This window comes from Pseudochaenichthys georgianus, chromosome 8, assembly GCF_902827115.2.
Source record: "Pseudochaenichthys georgianus chromosome 8, fPseGeo1.2, whole genome shotgun sequence".
Taxonomy (NCBI): domain Eukaryota; kingdom Metazoa; phylum Chordata; class Actinopteri; order Perciformes; family Channichthyidae; genus Pseudochaenichthys; species Pseudochaenichthys georgianus.
Window position 1 is genome coordinate 24704302 of NC_047510.2, and position 11076 is coordinate 24715377.

The following is an 11076-nucleotide window of genomic DNA, read 5'->3' on the forward strand; positions in this document are numbered from 1 at the left end:
CTGCATGAGCTCCTGCGACAAGATGTGCGATGGACATGGCAAAAGAAACAGGAAGAGGCTTTTAAAAAATCAAAGGCCCTGTTAAACTCAGCAGAAGTGATGGTGCATTACTCTGCTGACCAAGAGTTAATTATTTCATTTCATTTCAAACCTTTATTTAATTATGTCATGTGATGCGTCACCTTACGGGGTGGGCGCTGTTTTATCACACGTAATGGACGATGGAACTGAACGTCCTTTGGGGTTCATGTCGCGTACCCTAGCACCTGCTGAAAAGAATTACTCACAGCTAGACAAAGAAGGCTTAGCAGTTATATTTGGAATCCAGAAATTCCACAAGTACTTGTATGGTCAAACTTTCACCATCTATACAGATCACAAGCCACTGATCTCTCTCTTCAATAAAAAGAAACCCATTCCACAGATGGGTTCCCCTAGAGTTCAGAGATGGGTGGTGCACCTGAGTGCCTATGAGTATCACATTGTGTACAAACCAGGAAAGAACAACGCTAATGCGGACGCATTAAGCAGACTGCCGCTGTCGGAAGATGTGCGAGAGAGTGAGACCGCAGAACAAGTGCTCATGATTGATCTTCTGGATGACACACTCGTGGACACAGCCAAAATAAAACACTGGACAGCTAAGGATGTAATATTGTCTCAAGTTCATGGTTATGTCCTGTCGGGATGGCCTTCAGTGACTGAGGCTCCTCTGATAGCCGTATCATCAGAGGAGAGAGGAACTGAGTGTGAGGGATGGCTGTGTGCTCTGGGGAGACAGAGTCATCGTACCAAACAAAGGCAAGGAAAAGATATTGAAAGTACTGCACCAAACACATGTCAAAGATGAAAAGGTCTGGCTAGATCTTATGTATGGTGGCTGGGGATGGACCAGGATGTAGAAAAGGAAGTGCAGTCTTGTGAGGAGTGCCAAAAGCACCACAAGTCACCACCATCAGCACCATTATATCCCTGGGAGTGGCCGGAGTCTCCCTGGACGAGAATTCATGTGGACTATGCAGGTCCTTTCCTGGGAGAGATGTTTCTACTGATAGTGGATGCTCACTCAAAATGGATGGATATTTATCCAGTGAAGTCAGCTACATCACAGGTGACCATTGAAAAGCTACGTCAGAGTTTCAGTGTTTTTGGACTGCCAAAAATGTTGGTGTCAGACAACGGAACCTGTTTTACAAGTGCTGAATTTGAGACTTTCATGAAACAAAATGGCATCGGCCATGTGAGGTCAGCACCGTTTCACCCGTCTTCTAATGGGCTGGCAGAGAGGGCGGTCCAAACCTTCAAAGGGGGGGATGAAAAAGATGAAAGGTGAAACATTGCAAACTAGACTGTCAAGGTTTCTGTTCACTTACCGCATCACACCTCACGCGACCACAGGCCTGTCGCCTGCAGAGTTGATGATGTCAAGGAGACTCAGATCTGCACTTGACCTGCTCCTGCCAGATGTGAAAACAAGAGTGCAGCAAAAACAACTAAAACAGAAACAGTCCCATGACACAAACAGGAAACTGAGAAGTTTCTCACCTGGGGATAAAGTTTTCATCAGAAACTACTCTTATGGACCTAAATCAGGGGTGGGGAACCTCCGGCCTCCGGGCCGTATACGGCCCGCGAGACAATTTGGTACGGCCCTCGAGGTAATTTATAAACACACGCAAAAAATGAAAGAAATCTAGACCGCAAAAAAATTAAACAAGCGAGTGCCTGTTTTTCCTGGCCAAGGTCAAGGTCCTTGAACACAACATGAGCCTAACATGTCTGACAGGGGTGCAGTTCTGACGGAGAGCACCAGAACGCCACTCCAGCACTTCAGAAATTGCAGTACCGATAAGTCCATACACATGCCGCAGTTTCTGCGTGTCTGTGTCTTTAGATGAAAGCCCAGTGGCGATCTGCTCATCTGTCATACTGATCAGACAGTCAATAACTGTGTTGTTATCATTAGCATCTGGTTAGCTAGCTATGCTAACGAATATAAGAAGCTTTTTCTACAACCAGTGAGGTAAAGGCACATCTTTATATGATCATTATAGTTATAAAAAAAATAAGAGAATAAAGTAAACAGGTATAAAATACTATATGACAGTTATTAATAAAGAAGAATACAGTTTGAAAGGGGAGTGATTTGTCAAATATCCATAAGTTAAAAGAAAATCTGCTTACAGTTGTGTTTGGGTGTTGAGAGATGTGTCCATAGATCTCCTAATGTTGCTCTCAAAGTGCACCAGATTGATGCTTTTAACTTCAACATTTAAAAAAAAATCTTCCCAGGGGAGCATGCCCCCTGGACCCCCCTAGAGGAGGTTAGGTCCCCCCCCACTTAAATCATGTTCACATGGATAGGAAACTAAATACATTTGCACACATCTTGTGTCCATATCTTTCTGTTTTGGTGGTCACGCCACACCCTGCACGTGAATGCATGCGCGAGTCATGGTGAGATATCTGGATTAAGAGGTTGCTTTTTCTTTGCACAGAATGAAATTAATGGGCTGTGATTTTAGTTTTTTTAAGCAGAGGTCAATAATTTGTACGGCCCTCTGAGGATATTGTAAAAATTGAAATGGCCCTTGAGAGGAAAAAGGTTCCCCACCCCTGACCTAAATGGATCGCTGTGGTCATCGACAGCTCATCAGGTCCAGTGTCATATACAGTGATCATTGGAAGTGGTCAAGTCGTGAAGCGGCATGTGGATCAAGTAAGAGCCAGATTGACAGACACCGTGTCCTTAGAGCCAGTGCTGGACTCCAACAGAGACACTGTGGTTCCAGTGACAATCGAGCAAGCAGGACCTCCTCATTTCATTTCATTTCAAACCTTTATTTATACAGATAAAATCCCATTGAGATCATTGATCTCTTTTCCAAGGGAGACCTGTTCAAGTAGTTCCACATGAAACATAAAAGCATAAACAGAACAACAAAAGGACATCATACAGCATCATTTACAAAATTATCCACATAAACAGGTACCAATAGCTTCCGATTGAGTAGCATCCAACCGAGCTTTAAAAACATTTAGTGGCACCAGATTGTTCAGTTTCCATTTAATTTGCAGACTATTCCAAGACAGAGGTTTAAAAGCTGTCTTCCCTAAGACAGTCCTAGCAGTTGGCACATTTAATAAAACCACAGCATTCGATCTCAGGCAGTAGCCACTTACAATTCTCCGTGAGATCAGGGAGCAGATATAAGATGGAAGTTTCCCTAGCATGGCTTTGTATATAAAAATGTACCAGTGACTGAGCCTCCGTACAGTTAGTGAAAGCAAACCAGCCCTTGCATACAGGGTACAGTGATGGGTTAATGCTTTACAGTTTGTCACAAATCTCAGTGCACTGTGATACGCAGCATCTAACTTGACCAGGCAATTGGCAGGTGCATTCATATAGATCAGATCCCCATAGTCCAGCACAGGTAAAAAGGTCACAGTGACTAGCCTTTTCCTGGCCTCAAGCGAGAAACAGGACTTGTTTCTGAAAAAGAACCCTAGCCTAACCCTCAGTTTTTTTAGCAGGTTATTGACATGAAGTTTAAAAGAGAGACAATCATCAAGCCAGATACCAAGGTATTTGTAACAGGCAACAACTTCAAGTTTTGTTCCTTGCGTAGTTACAATATCTAAAACAGGCTCTGGTGTCTTTTTAGCTTTAGAAAAGAGCATTACCTTGGTTTTATCCACATTTAAAAGAAGCTTTAATTCAGAGAACTGAGTCTGAATAATGTTAAAAACAGCCTGTAATTTAACAACAGCCTCCTTAATGGTGGGACCTGCACAGTACATCACAGTATCATCCACATAAAAATGTAAAGTAGCTTCATCCACATTATCACCTACGCTGTTAATATATATGGAGAATAAAAGTGGTCCTAAAACAGAACCTTGTGGTACACCATTAGAAATGTTTAACCACTCAGAAGACAGTCCATCAAAATGAACACATTGGGACCTTTCAGAGAGGTAGTTCACAAACCACCCCACTGCAAGGCTGGATATGCCAATACTGAGTAGCCTCTGCTTTAAGATGAGATGATCAACGGTGTCAAACGCTTTGGAAAGGTCAATAAACAGAGCTGCACAACTCTGCTTATTATCTAAAATACTAGTAATGTCATTCACCACTTTCATTGTGGCAGTGATGGTGCTGTGTTTCTTTCTGAAGCCTGACTGATGTTTAGACAGGATGTCATTTGTACATAAAAACTCCTTTACCTGTTCACTCACTAGGCGTTCAAGAACCTTAGCCAGAACTGACAATTTAGAGATGGGTCTATAATTGTTTAATAAGGTGGCCTCCCCTCCTTTCAGTAAAGGCAAGACATAAGCAGACTTCCATACTTTTGGAATTGTATTTGTGCTGCAAGTGAGCCAGTGATTCTGTGTACTCCGGTCCCGCCGGACTTGCCTGCTACACCCGTGGTGAGACGATCAGAGCGCGAGAGACAGCCACCTGTATACCTGAAAGACTTTGTTAAATAGATCAAGAGATGTTCAATTAATAGAGCAGCATAATTCTCTGTTCTCACTCTAAGGAAATGTTTAGAATGTTAATCTTTGAAAGTGAAATGATTTTTGTCAGTACCTCGAAATGTTGTGTAACGGGAGTATGTTATACCCCCACCTTCGGGAAGTATTGTTAGCTTAAAGGGGGGGAAATGTGGTATCTTACCTTGTGTTATTATTACATTTCATTGCATTTGTCCAGCAGGGGGAAAACTCACTCTTGGTATTAAAAGAGCCTGTTGTATACGTTCCCACGAGGTAGTCCCGGAAGCATGTTATCAAAGTAAACCAGTTAAATCTACTCTTACATTGTGGACATACAATTACTGATCACAAGATACAACAACAACACAGATCAGTGGAGACATTTTATTAGCCTATTATTACTATTTAGTTTTTCTTTAGTTGTTTTTCCGTTACATTGGAGTATGACAGGTGAGGCTCTGCCTCCTCTGACTGCACGTCGCTGGTTTATATATATATCTATGGCTATCGGTCAGGGGCGGACTGGCCGGTTGGACGATGTGGGCCGGCCGGTAACCGGCAGGGCTCGGCATTATAAATGGCCCGCTGGCCCGGAAGCACTATTTAGACACCCCGGGCCAGCATAACGTACTTTCCACTTGCCCGCTCGGGCCATTACAAATATTGCTTTAAAAGAATTGTCCTGTGGTATTGGTATTTTGACTAGCAATGTTGTTAAATTGTTTCGTTTATCAACTCTACAACATAGCTTCCGTGAGTCGGTTGTCGTTGTTGGGTGAAAAGCAAACAGCTGTTTGCTGTGGAGCGCAGTGCGAGCAGGCTCCTGACTATCGCGCCACCTAATCATTCGCCAACATGTTTTTAATACCAGCGGTAACCGGCCAAGCGCTGGGCAAAAAACAATCTTCAAATAAAAGAAAGTCACCGGAGGAGTTAAAGGAGAGTGACAGGGAGCATGAGAAGAAGAGCAGTGGTGTAGTGGGCGTTGGACGCGGGGGTACGCCGTACCCCCACTTATTTGGAGCATGATCTTTTTTGTAATAGTCTAATAAATATAAAATCATTGCCAGTCTTATCAGTTGCAAGTGTGTATTTGTTGTAATAATGACAAAAACATAATACATTTCACAGTAATTATAATAAAAAATAAAAACGATTTCCTTAAAGAATTATGATTAGTCATCACACTCGTGACCCCGCGGCGAGCTGGGGGTGTGTCAGTGACACACCCACGGCCAGCTTACCGCCCGCCGATTTTGCGGCAGCTCTTTCCCTCAAGAACGCTAACGAAAAAGCTCTATAATGGCAGGCAAACATTTTTTACTTGACTTTTTTTCTAAAAAGAATATAATTCACAAGAAGAAAGAGTCTAGCAGCACCGAAGCTACAAGTGAAGCTGCTACTAGTACTACAGTACATCATCAGAAGAGCCGCCTAAAGACGTGGATAATGCTAGCTAACGTGCACGTTAGCTGCGCTAGCAACGTTCCCCTGGCTAGCTCAAGCTCACCTTTCCCAGAGGTATGGACGGAGGAGATGTGGCGGAGGAAACAAGAGGCATACCCGTGGATAGACTGCAAAGCTGGGAAACTGGGCTGCAAAGTTTGTTCATCCATATCTGATGTATCAGTCTTCAAAACGCAAGGTGTGTGTGTGTGTGTGTGTGTGTGTGTGTGTGTGTGTGTGTGTGTGTGTGTGTGTGTGTGTGTGTGTGTGTGTGTGTGTGTGTGTGTGTGTGTGTGTGTTTGTGTTTGTGTGTGTGTGTGTGTGTGTGTGTGTGTGTGTGTGTGTGTGTGTGTGTGTGTGTGTGTGTGTGTGTGTGTGTGTGTGTGTGTGTGTGTGGTGAAAAAAGCAGCGCTGTCTGCTTATTTGCAATGTAGGCTAGGCCTAATCAGAATAATTTCCAGTCCAGATTCAATGTTTGCATTAGTAGGCTATATATATTTTTCGTTTTGTTTATTTAATAAGTTAATTTCAGGACAACTTTGGGAATTTTGTTTGTTTGTTATGAGTTTTAGATTTTGAAAGTGGAGATAGAGAGAGAGAAAAGCAGCGCTGTCTGCTTAGTTGCAATACTGTAGTTTATGCAATTTAGGCCTATACATTGTTTATGTAACGTATGTGCCAGTGTGTCCATGGTTTTGAGTCTGTGTGTGTGTTGAGCACAGCGCCGTCTGCTTTTTGCAGTACAGTAAGTAAAGTAGGACTAAGCATACCGGTAGTTTCTGTGGACCTGTCTGCCCGTTTTGTGAGTGCACTGCGCGCGTGCGCACTTGTTTGGGATGACCTAATTTAAAATAGCGTCCCCCCAGTAAAAAAATCTCCACTACACCACTGAAGAAGAGGGAGAGAAAGTTTCAGCCAGCTTGATCGATAGAGTTGGCTTCTAGTGGTGCAGTGACACGTCCTAAAATCCTTTTATAATCTATCGATTAGATTTATGATTCGAAAATTATAAAAGTACGGTAGACATGTGGAGATTATCCGGCTGAACAAAACGTGCATTTATCAAAGAGGTTTGTTTTCCACAGACCTTATTTCCAGATATTTTCCAAAACCCTGTGGAGAAATCCCATTGCTTTTTGTCGAGGGAACCAGGGAACCAGCAGCTTACTTCCTGGTTTTAGGACGCGTCACTGGCTGCACCTTTCAATATGATGCCTGTAAATGACCTTTAATATGTTTAACCTTTTGTAGAGGTGGTTATATTTGTGTGCCGATGTTTTCCTGTGGTAAAGTTTTAGTTTTGTACTTTTATTTTGATAGTTATAAGATCCAGACTTTTATTTTGAAGGGACTTTGCCGGAAGTGAATAGAGAACGGAGGAGTGTAAACCATAGACTGGTGTAAACACGTGTAATGACGGATGAATGACGGAGAAATTAACATCAAATAATTAGTTACGTTGGGTTTTTAGCACCTGGCTGATAGGGGCACAAGGTTTGTTATTACTTTAATTAATATGTGTATTGATATTATGTGGTATTATTTCGTAGTTTTGCAGAGTTTTGAGTCCATGCTTTTGAATTAGCAAAACTGCTATATTAGCCTACATGCGTTCTGCTCTGTTAGTTAGGGGACAGTAGTGAGCTATAATTGCATTATTTAGTTTATATTAGAAATGTAACGTTTATAAATGCAAGAAATGGAGATGTTTTATCTGTGAGATGGTTGCTAATTATTGTGTTTTCTTTATTTTCTTAGCTCTTACGTTGGTACGTTGATACGTAATATATATATGCAAGGGTGTACAATAAAAGGATACCATCAGTTCGAGAGTATGACCATTATTCAGCTGGGGACGCTACAATGCCAATATAAACAAGGTCTTCTGTCGGCTCTGTACATCAATGCCGACCTATGCTGACAAGTAAGTGAAGAGTAGACAATATAAAGGTATTGGCGAAATGTCCCAGCAGTTTAGGATAATGAAGGTTCTAATCAAATAAATTACATGGCTAACTCCTAATGACAGGAAGGCAGAAAGTGCATTATACAAATAATAATACTCATAATAATAGCAGACATTTTTTAACAATGACCACAATATCATTATTTTAATAAACCAAATATGAACAATTGACGAAAATGAGGAAGAACTGATGATTCAAATGTTTTAGTAATGTAGTGTGTGCATAAATTACTATTGCAACAAATGTGTTAATTTTCTTCATTATTAGTCTATTTTTTTTTTGGACGAATGCTCCGGGCCAGTGGTTACAATGGTGGGGCCAGTGATAATATAATGCCAGTGGCATTTTACCCTTAATGTCTCTGCGGTAAGTCACTAGCACCGCGGTGGGCCGGTCGAGAGTCCCGGGCTGATTTGTAGTCCCAGTCCGCCCCTGCTATCGGTATATGTCTTACGTCTACTTCCTTAGTTTAACTTTAAACTATTCTGGTTGGTTGGGAACCCTCATCCCGTGTGATGTATCCGGTTTGAGACACCTCTGATTGGCCACTGTAAGGCCCATTCCCAAAACGCCCCCTACACACTACCCCTACACCCTACCCCTCCGTTTACGCTTCCACGCGGAGGGTCCGCCATATTAAGTGCTGTTCCAAACCAACGAGTGTGTAGCGGTGTGGAGGGGGAGTGGGCTATCAAGCCCTCAAACATCGAGTCTGCATCGGTGCTGACCATAGACTGTATATATAAATGGACGTAGGGTCCGTGACGTCACCCATAGGATTCTGCAGAGTTGCCGAGAAGCCCTTAGTAGGCGGAGTCGGCCACTAACGGCTCGTCAGAGTTCAACTCCCGCCTGTTCCAGCCTGCTCCAAATAAGGGCAAAGAGGCGGGACCTGCTGCCACCGAGCTGGAAGTTCCAGAGCTAGCTGAAGCTACCAAGCTAAGCTAACATGCTCCCCATCTGCACACTGCCGTCGCATTTTACGTTTCTAAGGTAAGCGGACATGAAACTATTCAGCGAAACTATTCAGCAAAACTATAAATAATAATCTAAGTTATTGAGTTTTTAGCATAATACTTCAGAATCTTAAAACCCCTTAATGTTTGTATGCAATTGTGCTAAATTCAACACTGGAATCAAGCAAATATTAATATGTTTGCATAAAATTAGTTATTTGTATTTTGATATCACTTAACTATACGTTTAATACATTTAAGTCAAGCTAAGGTACATGTGATGGTAGCTAGTTAGTGCTCTTACCTGTGAGGTTTAATCAACTACGTTTTATGGAAGATATTGCTGTATATCATTTAACAACATGAGTAGAGGTTTCTGTACACCTAAAATACTGAAGTTGAAGTTACTGTCCTGATGTGTATCATTCATTTGTTCATGTTGTGTCTGGTGGTAAGATTAATTAATTAATTAACGTATTTATTATTTTTGAAACATTACAATACACATCAACATGAAACATGAAATGTATAGTACATACCAATACAAAGGAAAATATACAGTACATACAAAGAGGAAAGTCTTCATTAAACATACACATTTTATTGGGTGTTCTAATTCAGCAACCACAAAATATGTGCCCAGATTTAATTATCTCTGACTTCATCAACCAAAAGATCAATTTTGATATTTAACATGACATACTCAGAAATAAAAACATACTGTCTGCCTTATACAACTTTTGTTGGTCATCTTTGAATATCATCCAAGTTTTGTAGATGGACAATTTTGCTATTATTAGTATAAGGTTTACACTAGGCTATATATTTCACTATGGGGTGTGTTAAGACCCAGAATGATATTTGGCAATTTCTGTGTAAATTTCACTTTGAACAGAGACAAGATAAGGGCAGCAACTTGAGTTGACTGCTAAAGTTTCAAATGTGGCATAAGACTGATCCAGATCCTGAATGTTTTCCTATCTGACCGTGGCTGTCCTCTGTCTCCTGCTATCTGTATATTTTGCGCAGTCTATCTCTGCTCACGCTGTTGCGTCGGCGTGTTCTCCTGCGTGTTGGCCATGTGTTGCACTGTATATATAGATATAAACAAACAACAAATAGCTGTGCGTTAGCTTCACCTTAGCATGTGTTCTTTGCAGGTGTTTGTTGAGGTTTTATTATGACTGATTTTAGTAAGTAACGAAGTAATGCGTGTCGGGGCAATGTTAGTAACTGTAGTGTGATTACTGAATTATAAAAGTAGCGCGTTACACTACTCCGTTACCAGTGTTGGGTGTAACGCGTTACAAAAGTAACGGAGTTACAGTAATATATTACTTTTTGCTGTAACGAAGTAATGTAACGCATTACTAATGAAATGTGGGTAATATATTACCCGTTACAATGCAGTTACAACACATTTTAACCCGAAATTAAATGGTGTTTTGTTTTTTAACAATGTACTAACATAGCGAGACATTCCGACACCAGACAAATTGTGCGGGTAGATTAGTAAACCTGGTGTTTACTCTTCAGGCTTCGCGCCGGGATCTTCGGGGCAGTTGAATGTTATGCACCCTCTATTCAAAAAAGAGAACGGAGCGAAAAATACTAACAACAAATTGTGTCAGGTGCGCGTGACCTGCTCCGCTGCGCGTGCATCATTTCCAAAGTGCTTCCACAGCAGTGACACACATCTGTGGATAATCATTTATCCGAAAATGGTTAAAGCAACCATCACTAAACGCCAGCAACACTGCATCTACTGCAGACCGTAGCAACAGGTCAGATGGGGACATCACGTTACCCTCCGTTGTGGACACTAGCTTACTCCCGCCTGACTCGCCGCCCTCAACCCCGGAGCAGCAGTCTTCATCGCCCGAAACACCGCCGCCCCTCTACGGCAAAACAGAGCCTGCCCAGGTATATCTAAACAAGTACCCGCCTGTACAGTAGGGTTAGGTGGTCATTTTGCAGCTCGTGGTATACAAATAGACAAGGGCTAAAATATGTGAAAATAGTGCCATATTCTGCCATGCCTGTAGAAATGTTGAGTCAAAAATAATGCATCCAATAGCACAGATGCCTTCACCACGAATGGCTACAAAAAGATCTCATATCCCAAGCTTATCAACAAGCTAATGTTGCAGCTGAAATGATCTCCAGGTCACAAAGTCAACCTCACATGATGATGTGAT